The sequence below is a fragment of the Morus notabilis genome, unplaced genomic scaffold (assembly GCF_000414095.1).
Source record: "Morus notabilis unplaced genomic scaffold, ASM41409v2 Scaffold124, whole genome shotgun sequence".
Lineage (NCBI taxonomy): Eukaryota > Viridiplantae > Streptophyta > Magnoliopsida > Rosales > Moraceae > Morus > Morus notabilis.
In genome coordinates, this window is record NW_010361697.1 from 179,278 (window position 1) to 193,386 (window position 14,109).

Genomic DNA, 14,109 nt, shown 5'->3' on the forward strand with positions numbered 1-14,109 from the left:
AGATTTGATAAATTTGGAGGTTTGTTAGTCCAACATTCCTCTGGTGTCTTTAAACCAATAAGTTTACAAGGACACCTGTTAATTAGATAACAGACTGTAGAAACAGCCTCTCCTCAAAAGTGTTTATTAAGACCTGAACTAATGTGCATGCATCCAACTATTTCCATAAGAGTCTTATTCATCCTCTCAGCAATTCCATTTTGCTGAGGGGTTTTCTTTATAGTTCTATGCCTTAGAATTCCCCTTTCTTGACAGTAATTAGTGAAAATCGCATGACAAAATTCCATCCCATTATCCATTCTAAAGGCCTTTAATTTCATGTTTGTTTGATTTTTAGCTAAAGCCTTCCATTGCTTAAACTTATCAAAATAGTCATCTTTAGTTTTAAGCAAATAAACCCATACTTTTCTAGAAAGATCATCAATAATGGACAAAAAATATCTATGACATGCGAATGTTGGCACCTTTTCTGGACCCCAGAGATTTGCATGGATATAATCCAAAGGTTCTTTGGCTCTGTAAGTCGAAGTAGCAAACTTGAGCCTGTGTTGCTTCCCAAGAACACACTGCTCACAAAAGTCTAAGTGCACTATTTGATCCTTTCCCAACAAGCCATGTTTGCTTAGTTCTTGAAGTCCTCTCTAACTCACATAAGTAAATGTTCTATGACACAAAACGGCTTGTGTGTCATTCTTTACTGCAGTAGTCGCTAAGCCTGTGACAGTTTGGCCTTCAAGAACATACAAACCATGTTATTTATTGCCTTTAAGGACCACCAAAGCGCCCTTTTGCACCTTGAGTACTCCACCTTCTGCCTTGTAACAGTAGCCTGCATCATCCAAAATTCCTACGGAGATTAAGTTTCTCCTTAGGTTAGGAATGTGCCTAACATTTTTTAGGACATGTGAAGTTCCATTCTTCAATTTGAGTGTCACGGATTCAATACCAACCACAGGACACGAGTGATTGTTTCCCATCAACACCTTTCATCCATGAATGTTTTCATACTCTGAAACCCACTCTTTCCTAGGCCACATATGATAAGTGCACCCTGAGTCTAGTATCCATTCTTCTTCATTTTGGCCTAGGGTCACAGCAAGCATCTCTGAGCTTTCATAACCATTACATTGACTGGCTATTGCAGCATCTCCACCCTCATTTGGTTTCTCAGCCAGCTGCTTCTTCCACTTATTGCAATGTCTTTTTATGTGACCAAGCTTATTACAAAAGAAACATTTCCTCTTACCAGACTTAGACTTAGATCTAGAACTGGGTTTATTCTTTGATTTTTTTTTAATCTCTTTTCTGTGGACTACCTCTTGAAAATAGGCCATCATCACCCCTGACAGACAATTCATTCTTGATTTCTAATTCTCTTGATCTCAAGGCTGATAAGATATCTTCTAAAGTCAAGCTTTCTCTCCCATACTTAATGGCATTCTTAACTTCTTTAAAGGTTTTGGGTAGAGAGATAAGTAAGATCACGGCTTGGTTTTTCTCTTCAATCTTTTCTCCGATATTGGCTAAGTATTATTATTTTGTTAAAATCATCAAGATTTTTTTCAAGACTCTTGTTGGGATCCATCTTATAAATGAACAAACTTGTGTTGAGATAGATCTTTTTAGTCAAAGACTTGGTCATATACAACTGCTCGAGTTTGAGCCATACCTTTGCCGCGGTGTCTTCTTCGTTGACTTACCTGAGTACAGTATCTGATACGTACATGATGATGGTTGAATATGAAATTTCTTGCATCTCCTTCTTTTCTTCATTAGTTCCAGAGACATCCTTCATGTTTCCTAGTGCCTTGGCCACTTTTTGCTGAACTAGAATAGCCCTGAATTTTTTCCTCCATAACCCAAAATTACCGGTTCCATCAAACTTTTCCAATTCGAATCTTGTCGTGCCCATCCTTGTCAATTCCTAATATCTTGATCAAGAAACCCAAGATTTACCCGCGAGCTCCTTCACCAATCACAAACCCTTTGGCTCTGATACTACTGTTGGAGTGATTCGAACACCAACACGCTGGAATTGCAAGAAACAATAAAACTAAAAATAATATGACCACAGAAGATTTGTTTTACCAAGGTTCAGAATAAAATTTCTACATCCCCGTTGAGCTCTTCTGCAGAAAAACTCTATCCACTAATCATAGAAAGATTACACCCTCAATAGCTCACAACACAGAGATTTCTCCGATTATAGAAACCCACACCCAAGAGAAGAAACTAAGCGAACAACAAGATGAATTCTCAGTGGAAGAACAACCCCAAGAACTCCCGGATTCCCTTGTTCCCAAGCTTACAATTTCTCTCTCTAGAAATCCCTAGAGTTTCTCTCACTAAATCTCTCTCAGAAGAATACTTCTCTCTCTGTCTTTGTTTAATTCACCGTGAATAAGAAATAGCAAATCAAGGTTCCAGAGCCTTCTAAAACCAATATATAATAAAGTGGTCAACAAGATAATAGCCTTGCCATGTGTACTATTTTGATTGGCCGAAGCTATTAAATATTCAAATATGCAAATCAAGCCTTTAGTTGCCCCGAAACGACATGTGTTTTAGAGTATATGAATTCCTTCTTCGTGAATGTCGTTTTTATGAGATTAACCTTACAAAACCTTTTCTAATCTTTGTTAAATAATATGTAAAATAGTAATTGACTAAAACATTAAGTAAAATAAAACTAAAGAAACTCTCAAAATAAAAAATAGTGTATAGAATAAATAGTTTTTGGGCAGCTCATCTTCTTCATAATGCCTCCATTTTGTGTTGTCTTGGTACGGAAACCTAAATGCACCAAATTTGACCGGTAGAAACACGGTTAATTTTTCTGTTTTTCCAAATAAGAAACTTGTTCCTCAGTATCTTCTTCACATTGCCACAGCGATCTTGTGTGTAGACAACCATGCGATGGAAGATCTTGTGTGTAAACTAGCGATGGTCTTAACACGGTAGAGATATTGGCATGATAGATTAGAATAACTTGAGTTTTAACCATGAGAATAACTTTTGTTTTCCTTTCCTATTGATTATTTTTTTCTATTTTTTTGCATTTGAGAAATTTTTAGATTCAAAAATGTATTTTATTCAATATTTTATTTCATTCATACCTTAAATAATATTTAAATATATATTAAGAAAGGTAGTTGTTTGAGTAAAATTTCGTCTAACACTTTACCAACGACTCTAGACTAGAAAGTTGGATTAAATAAACGAGTAATCTAAAAAAATTGGATGAACATTCCAAGAACATAAGTAGCCTCTAAAAAAGTAACAAGAATAAAGTAAAGACTCTCAAATTGAGGGAATTTATAGTACATTGAGATTTGGGGAGTTTAATTCTCTCATTAATTTGAGAGTTTATTTTCTCTTTAATTACAACGAGACTCTTCACCTTTTCAGATATTAAAATTGATAAAATAATTAATATGACCTAGTTCTCAATCATTTAATGTCTTCAACTGGTGTCGGTTACTTCACTTAATGACACCACGTGACTTTTAAATTTTTGGCTCGGGAGAACTTGGCTTAGGAGAGATTGGCCTCAAGCGAGCTTGGACTCAGGAGAGATTGGGCTCAGACGAGATTGGGCTTGGGAGAGATTGAGCTCAGACGATATTGGCCTCGGGTAAACTTGGACTCGGAAGAGCTTTTGAATTTATTGTGTGTTTAATGCTTCTGAAAATACCATGCAACAGTGGTCTTCGTATTTTTTTTAAAAATTTAATCGTTTTAGGAGGTGTATGACTTATTTTACAAACATATTGAATGTCTTAGGCCTTTGTATAATAAAAGAAGTAAAAGTGATATTTAATTAAAAATAAATGATCCTTTGCAAGGACTCTAATTTGAATAATAATAAAAAATATCAATGGTGCAATTTAAACACAGAGAGAAGAAGAAGATAAAAGAAACGCTCGGAAGCAAATAAACAGACAAAGTGAAATCAAAAGCAGGAAAAAACGGCTCATTTCCATATAGGACTTGTTCAGGAGAGCCTTTTAAAAAGCTATGTTTGGGTTTGGCTTTTCAGCTCCAAAAGCTGTAGCTGGAAGTGTTTTGAACATCTCTCAGAAGCATTTCAATTTTTTAGAAGAGGTTCTAGTTAAAGTCACAAAATATAATTTCTAAAAAAAAAAAAACTTATGAATAGGTTTTAAAACTTATACCAGAGTTTTATTAGGACATTATAACTTTCATTCTAACATTTTATTGCTTATTAGAAAATTTTAAAATTATTTTGACTCATTAAGCTATTTTATTCTAAACACTTATTTAAAAACTATCCTCATGTTTGGTTCAGCCATTTAAACCGAACAATTCAATTTGAATCGTGCCCAAAGATTTAAGTTAGTGTTTGTTTTATAAAGATTTAAGTTAGTGTTTGTTTTTTTTTTTTTTTCTATGTGTTCATTATGAAGAGAAGAATAAATCTCCACCCATATTACATATTTAAATATATCATTTACAATGAGGTTTTATAAGATTTGCTGTAAAATTCTAATGATAGTTGTCAACACTCTATCTAAACACAATTCAGATTTTATTCCCAATTTAAATTACAATTTATTAGCTTATTCAAATATTGGCTTGAATCGCAAATGAAATCACTATAATTCAGATTTTACAATTTAAACCAAATCACTAGAATTCGAATGGCAAACTAAACAAAGGCAATAGCTTTTACTTCTCTTTTTCTACTAATTAAAAATAAAAGTAAAAACTCTGTCAAACGGGCCCTTACTATAAGTATTTATTAGGGAGAATGCAATAAATAACATATTAATGAAATTAAATTAATAACATATTTATGAAATTAAATTAATTAAATAGTAAATTTTAAAACTATTTAAAGTAAATAGCATAAATGTTTTATTTACGACTAGTAAAAAGATGTTTTTCCCCTTAAATTTTTTTTACGATTGATAAAAAGATATTTTTTCATGTAAATTATCTTTGAAGTAAATGTAATATTTACACTTTAAACTGTTAATAATTTTAAAATATGTTATTTACTTAATTTAATAAAATATGTTATTTACCACAATTTTTGTATTTATTTAGTATTCTATATCCATATTGAGTGGGGAATGCTCTCGGCCGTTGTTGAGGGAGACGTTATCATAGATGAAAACAGCAAGCCCACCGCCAAAGAGAGGCCCAACCCAGTAGACATAGTTTTTTTCCAGGTCCAGGTAATGAGGGCCTGCCCAAAAGATAGGGCCCGGTTCATCGAGGCCCCATCGAAGGCCCCCCAACAGCCAAGATGTTGGGACCAACGATGAGACCAATTACAATGGGGGCCATAGTTCCCAAATTGCCCTTCCCGGGAGATCAACTGCAGTCTGCAGTGGCATAAACAGTGTAGACCAGTCCGAAGGTCATCACGATCTCAAAACCCAAATAGAAAAGATTTATAAAACAAATTAGCTTAATAACATCTCCAAAGAAACTCTCTAAATTTAAATTAAAATAACTAAAAAGTTATTTTAATTAACAATTTTAAATGAGTCACTCTAACTATACTCTCTTTTTTAACTAAACATAAAATATATAAATTTTTATTGAATTTAAAATTTAATTAACTTTATTGAGTTTAAAAAACAAATCTCATATATTTATTATGTTTGAAAGAACAAGATAATAGAAAAATTAAAATGGCAAGCCTTTACTTACTAGTTATACTTAATTATTGTGAAATGCATTTTTTAAAATAGCTAACCATTATGTTAATAGTTAGACTAGAGAGAAACTAAAAATAAAAAATAAATTAAATCGTTAACTATTTTAAGTAAAAATTTAAAATGATTAGCATGATTTGAGATACCTAACATAACTAACCTACGAGTGTTTTTTGGTTAGAAAACATTGGGTGCGTTTGGAATTGATTCCAAAACGTTTTTATTTTCTGTACGAAAATGAAAATGAAAACGTTTTTAGTTTCATTTTTGAATTATTTCTAAAAATGCGTTTGGTAGTTTTATTTAGAGATTGATTTCAGTTTTAAAAAAAAACTGAAACTGCGTTTGGTAGTTTAATTTTTGAAAACATGTAATAATATATTAAATAATAATATATTAAATAAATAATATTATTAAATATATTAAATAAATAATATTATTAAATATATTATATAAATAATATTATTAAATATATTAAATAAATATATTAAATAAACATATATAATACAAAAACGGTTTCAGAAAAGGGAAGAAAATGAAAAAAAAAAAAAAAAAGTGAAATCCGTTTTTCAGAAAACAGAAAACGAAAACGAGAAAATGAAAACACCTTTTTTTCGTTTTCTGATTTCCACAAAAAGACAAAAACGTTTTTGGTTTTGTTTTTTAAAAAAAATTGCACCAAACACGTTTTTAACACCCGTTTTCATTTTTTTGCTTTGAAAACTGTGAAAAACGAAAATGAAAACGCAAACAAACAGGCCCATTGTTTTCACTCGAGAAAAAAACCTTATTTAGTTTTTGGTCAGATCTTTAAACCAAAGGAGCACTCGTATGTATTATGAATTTAACGACTATTTAAACACAATGGTCTCGTTCACTTCCCAGATTCGAGTTTTCAATTCAAACTGAGATGTGACATTTTCTGAGAGTTTTTCACTGTAGCAAAAAATGTTAGATGTGACATTTTCTGAGAGTTTTTTACTGTAAAAACCTAAAACTGAAAACTCGAATCAGTGAAATAAACGAGGCCAATGTTTTTTGTTAAAGAAAAATGAGATAATTAGTGGGCAATGCCATTTTTTAGGTAGGGATTGGTTTATGTCACAGGACTTCCAGTTTTTTTGGCATGTGAGTGAACAATAATATGACAACGTAGACTAACCAAAAGTTTATGGGGGAAATCAGGCATTCTTTGAAAATATTTTTTCTTGCAGCACAAGCCAATCCAAGTATTAAATTTGAGGTATATTCTCCGTAGAGACCCTTAAAAAAATCCACTGTTGAAACTCTTATTTTGAACTGTTGGGTTAATCTTTTAACGTTTAGATTTATGCAGGTAAATATTATAAATTGATAGTGCGTTGTACAGAACTACTCTTACTACAGATATAACTGTTGAAAAATTAATCAAACAGTTAAAAATAATAGTCTCACCGGTAAATTTTTTTAAGGGGTCTCACTATAGAGAATGTCATATTCTCCTCAAGAGCCCCAAAAAAAGGGGGGGAAAAAAAGTTAAATTTCTATTCAAATTTCTGGGTCTAACCTATAAAGCAAACATGTCATAAATGGGAGGAAATTAATGAAAAACTCACCAAGCCCCAGTGGCGTACTTGAGGAGGAGGACAGCGGCGACGGAGCCGAGCAGCTGGGCGATCAAGTAATTCTATAAACAAACAAAAGAATTAAACCCAACCAAAAAAAAAAAAAAAAAGGCAATATAGTTGACACTTGACAGTCTTATTTTTATATATTCTTTTAAAACCAGTGAGACTAGTTAAGCTATAGTAGTATAGTTAATTTCATCCTTTCAATCTCATAAAAAATACACGTAAATTAAAAATAATTCTAATCAGATGATTTTAATCTATAAATTAAATCTTTTTTAAATCTTTTATTTATTAATTTAATGAGATAAATTACATCAAAATATAATCAAATCAAATTAATATCTGACAAATTGATTCATCGTTGAGAATTGAATAATATAACATAGAAAGATCTTTTAAAATTGAGGCTCATGAGGGTACTTTTTTTTCCTTTCATTGTTTGAAGGAGTTGGTTGACTTTCTTATTCCAATGCACGTGCACTCACGTGGCTCTAATATTGGATTCCTCATGCACCTTATATATATGATAATTAAACAATGACCCGCATATTTTTAAAAAAATCTTTAATATTATTTTTAAAACAAAAATCTATATGTGTGTGTGTGTGTATCTATATGTGTGTGTGTGTGTGTTTTTTTTTGTATTTTTATCTATTTTGTATTTATTGGTTTATGAATAATGGGTTTCAATAGAAAGTACTGGTTTTAAGTTCCTCGTGTTATACACATGATAATCAAACAATAACCAGTATATTTTAACAATGACCCCGTATATTTTTTAAATTTTTTAATATTATTTTTTAGAAAAAAAAAAATTTTTCTTCCTTTTTTCTATTTATTCGTTTATAGTTTTGAATAGAAAGTATTGGTTTGAAGTTAAATTTATATGGGTGAAAATAATGTAAAAAAAAAAAATAAAAGTAGTTTGAATTATGGGTTTACATTGTTAACAATGTTCTTGACATTATTTGTTGTAGTTATAATGTAAGTTGGAAGTGTTGCAATTGAGAAGTTATTGTGACCAAAAGGAGACAAACGTTTGCTCAAAATTTTAAAGCTATTGTGAATACTAAGGTCTCGTTCATTTCACCGATTCGAGTTTTCAGTTTTAGGTTTCTACAGTAAAAAGTTCTCATAAAATGTCACATCTAATTTTTTCTGCTACAATGAAAAGCTCTCAGAAAATGTCACATCTCAGCTCGAATTGAAAACTCGAATCCGCGAAGTGAACGATGCCTAAGAGTATGTTTAGTAGGAAAGAAAAGTAGAAGGAAGGAAGAAGGTGGAGGGATTTTGGGAGGAAAAATGAAAATGTAGGTTGTTTGGTAGGAGAGAAAAGAGAAAAGAAGAGAAAATTGAGTGAAAAATAATACATGTGGGCTCCACCTAGTGCTGGAACTTTAGACGGGCCGCCCGCGACCGCCCGAAAAGCCCGAGGATTTGCCCGAGTCCGAACCCGACCCGCCCGAGATTTTCGGGCCGCCCGCCCGAGCCCGAATTTCACCTTGAACGGGCCGCGGGCTTGTATTCGGCAGCCCGAGCCCGCCCGAATTGTCCAAATTTTTTAAACTTTTTTTTTTAATATTAAGTTATTTATATATATATATATTAGTATTACAATTTATATATATATATTATATTTATATATATATTAAATTTGAAATGAACACACGAACTATATAAAAAAATTATTTCTTTATTAATTTTTAAATTTGTAATTCATGATTGCCTCATTAAAAACCTTACCAAGAAAAACCCAATTGGGATAAAAACTTGGCAAGGAAAAAAGAGTGCAATCATTTTGTGACGAATTACAAATTGTACAAACTTACATTGTTTATTAAATTACAAATACAATGTAAAAAGTAAATGTATACGGTGGTTAGACGGCGGCGGGCAAGGGTGGACATGTCAAATTCGGGTTGCCCGAGCCCGAACCCGAATTTCTTGCTTGGGCGGGCAGGAATTGGGCCGGCCCGCCCGAGCCCGAAAAAATTCGGGCTTCGGGCGGCCCGCCGACCCGAAGTTCCAGCACTAGCTCCACCATTTTTTTTCTTTCCACAAGTGGGCAGAAAATGGGATGAAAAATGGAGACAACTCATTAAAGTGAGCAAAGTTACTAAACTACCCTTTTCTCCATCAAAATCCAAGCAAAAAATTTAAGGGTATAAAAGTAATTTACGAGTAAGATTTTTTTTTACTCCCAATTTAACTTCTAATACCAAACAAGTGAAGGTAAGCTCATTTTCTTTCCATTTTCTCATACCAAACAACATAAAAGAAAATCAATTCCTTTCCATCATTGTTATTTTCCATCACTTCCATATTTCCTTTCTATCCTATTTTCTTTCCTTCCTACCAAACATAGCATAAGTCTCGTTCATTTCGCCAATTCAAGCTTTCAATTTTAGTTTTGTTACAGTTAAAAGTTTTCACAAAAAATCACATCTAATTTTTTTATTACAGTTAAAAACTCACATAAAGTCACATCTTAGCTCTAATTGAAAACTCAAAACAGAGAACTGAACGAGGCCTAGAAGTAAAATTTTAAATCATGTTTGATAATCAATGTAAAAAATTGCCATAGAGATATATAAAGACCGAAACAAATATATTTTATTACACAGATTTATTGTTCTAGATTTTATTTCTAATTTTAAAATCAACATTCATATATTTTTTATAGCAGAACACAAGAACGAAAATTATAATTTTTTTAATCTAAAATAGGTAGATTGATAATTATGTTTATTATTCATGTTATTTTAATAATTTTGAATAATGACAATACAAAAACAAAATTCACCAAACAACTTAATTTTTATGAAAAGGTATAAGTAATCTTTAAACTCAATACCAAACGAACCCATCTTAATAGTCTCATTGTCCATGAGTTCCTTTTCATTATAGAAACTGAAGTTCTTTTTTCTTTTTTTTTTTAAGGAAAATGTTCTTTTTAATCAACAAATACTTGAGTCGGTCAAATTTTGCATAAAGATAATTAAGAAAAACAGATATTTAAGTGTGTGTGTGTGTGTGTATATATGTGTGTGTGTGTGCGCGCATATATATATATATATATATATATATATATTTGCTCGATTGGTGTGAATTGTCCATATATATATAAATATATATATATAAAGTGTATTCTTCTTTTAAATATTACGAAGTTACCATTGTCTACATCATCTATCCGACGTCATCAACTCCTTTCCCTTTTATATATGTGTATATGTATATATTTGAGCAACTTGGATTATTAAAATATGAATTATTGATATTAACAGTACATAATCCATATTTAAGCAGCTTGGATCATTTATGGGTCAATTAAACAACAGGTTCGCAGCACCAATAAAACGAAAGAAAAAAACAGAAAGAGAGGAAAAAGGAATAAAAATAAAAAAATAAAAAAAAACCCACTTACAAAACGTTTTATTAGAGGAGCATAAATTTTAAAAAAAAATTAGACAGGGATATGTACGATAAAAAATTATTTAATGAGGAATTAATGAGTAAAGTATATTTATGAAGGTTAATTTCGACAAAAGAAGAAAAAGAAAATTGTATAACAAGATAAAAAAGATAAGAATGTAAAAAGGGAAGATATAAAAGAAAAAAGAGAGAAAATGGAGGAAAGTGAAAAAAGAAAGAAAGAAAGGCAAAGATAAAAATAAAAAAAAATAAAAATAAAAATAAAAAAAGAGCCATTGAAACGGTTCCTTAACGCCTGAAAAATCTCATTCTCTCTTCGTATTGATGCTTAGATAGATATGTATGTATATATATATGGGTGTGCAAATGTGTATATATATATATATATATATGTCCGTATGTGTGTGTGTATAATATTGAACTTCTAAATTAACTTCTAACATAGGAACATTCGTGTTTGGCGTTAAACCAAACTAATACATAGCTTTGGATCTAAGATAAAATAAGCTACTTTCATTGTCTCGCTAATATATAATAATTATTAAGTGTCAGTTTAATATTGTTGTGTTGTCAATTAAAGTTATTATGACCTCGTCCATTTTATCGATTCGAATTTTCAGTTCTAGATTTCTACAGTAAAAAGCTCTCAGAAAATGTCACATCTAACTTTTTCTGTTACAGTAAAAAACTCTCAGAAAATGTCACATCTCAACTCGAATTGAAAACTCGAATCCGCAAAGCGATAATTTAAAAAAAAAAATTATTGTGAATACTATAAGCATAATTTTATTATGAAGATATATGACAATTAAAATGGACATAATTAAATACACATATTTATAGGCCTCGTTTACTTCACGGATTCGAGTTTTTAATTCGAGTTGATATGTGATATTTTGTGAAAACTTTACACTGTAGCAGAAAAAGTTAGATGTGATATTTTCTGATAACTTTTTACTGTAGAAACCTAAAACTGAAAACTCAAATCGGTGAAATAAACGAAGTCATAGTTAGCGTAGAAAGAAGAATCGCAATAATTGCCACGTTGTACAAATTTGGCAAGCCTCATTGTCTCTCTCCAAGTTTTTTTTTTTTTTTTTTAAATACATCAAATATTGCTCTTTTAAAAAATTACAGAAAATGTATGACTGATTTTCCCCTTTCTTCTCTTTTTCCCCCCTTCTTGTATCGAAATATTATTGGACGTTATTCAATAGTTTTTCTTATTTGTGATTCTGAAGCTGAATTATCTTCAGAGAAGTACTGTTTCAAGAGAACAAGTGAGCCTACTTAGAGAAGCTGTTCATGATGTAAGTGAAATAATGCCTTTGTTGATAAATATTTGATTAGTACTTCCTTTGTTATTATTATTATTATTAAAAAAAAAAGGTCAAAATTATTTTAAGCAGAAGTGGGCCGTTTAGTTCGTTGATTCAAATTTTTAATTTGAGTTGAGATGTAATTTTATGTGAGAGTTTTTTATTGTAGCAAAAAAATTAAATGTGATTTATTGCAATAAAATTTAAATTCTAAATTCGAATCGGAACAATTTATATAGCACGCAGAGAGGAATGCAAGACCATTGCAGCCTCTAAATGAAAGAGATACCGACATCTGTGGCCCAATGTTTCATCCTGGGGATTCGACAAACTCGCAATGCAAATGCCTCTCGATGTTTTTTGAAGAAAAAAAAAAAGACAAACCTCTTTTTGTGTGTGTAGTTTAAATTTTAATCCTTTTTAGTTAATTATATTAATTAAAAAGATATTAATAAAAAATCAGAAACGCATTTCTCATTTTTTTTTTCTTCAGTTTTCTTTATTTGAAAATTTGAGTATGGCGCATGTAATTTGAAGAAATGCGAGCCCCTTGTATGATTTTGATAGAAGAAATTATGGGTTGGAAATTTCGTTAACAACAAAATTAGAGGGAACAAACGATAACAAAGGTAGGAACTAAAACATAGGACAGAACGACAATAATGTTGAGAAACGACAAGATATATAAAACCACAAAGAAAGGTAAAATCTCAATCAACAGGGAAAAGGACTAACAACAAGAAGTTCGGGAAGTAACATAGAAATTAAAAAGAACTGGGTCAACAAGGAAAAAGACAAAAAAAAGTAGCAAACGGCAATAAATAAATAAACGACAACAAATTGAAGCACTGGAAGGTAAACGACAGTGAACCGAACAATGAGAATTAAATGAAAATGCAAGAACGCAAAATCAGCAACGAAAACTAAATACCACATAACAGAATGAAAAGGAGGATAACAATATAAAAAATAAAAAATAAAAGTGAATTACTAACGACAATGAATCTAAAAACTTTTAGTGAATGGGAAAATGAACAGGGGGAGGTGGGGAGCGTAAATGGGAGTGCGGGATAAGACAACAGGTATGAAGAGGACAATAAATTGGAAAACTTAGCTCATGTTTGGAGTTAGTTTTGTTTGTATATTTTACGTTTTTTTGAGGAAAAAAATAAAAACGGGAGAGAAACGATTTTTTACAAAATTAAAAATAAAAAACGGAAATAAAAACGATTGTTTGGTTTAATGTAAAATAAGAGAGAAATGAAAAACGACTTTCATTTTTTGTTTATGTTTTCTTCTCTCTCTAGCACACAGAGAAAGACATTAATGAATTTTTTTATACTGAAAATAATGATAAAACTACTAAATATATTTTTAAAAATGATTTATGTCTGAAATTAAAAATATTTTTATTTTTATTTTTATATAAAAAAATAAAATCATTTTAAAACGAATTTCAAACACACACACAGAAAAGCCATTATAATAGTGCAAAACGGCTAGGAAATCTAAGCGGTCGAAATAAATAATGAGGGGCAGGAAAGGTAGAAACGACAATGAAGGAAACACGACAGGAACATTAAGACGACAAGAACCAGAAATGGAGAAAAGCATTTGAAAGCCACTACAGATCCAAAAAAGGGAAAAGAAAACGAAGCCACCTTTTCATTTTCTTTGTCTGAGCTGTAGTCTGTTGTGTCAAAGGGGAGAAATTGATATAGAATGTCAATTTTTTCTTTTCAGTTTTCACTTTCTAATAAACATCGTAAAATAGTAAAATCAGATAAACTATCACATTGGGTACGTTTGAAATTGGTTCCAAAACGTTTTTATTTTCTGTACGAAAATGAAAATGAAAACGTTTTTAGTTTCATTTTTGAATTATTTCTAAAAATGCGTTTGGTAGTTTTATTTAGAGATTGATTTCAGTTTTAAAAAAAACTGAAACTGCGTTTGATGGTTTAATTTTTGAAAACATGTAATAATATATTAAATAAATAATATTATTAAATATATTAAATAAATAATATATTAAATATATTAAATAAATAATAT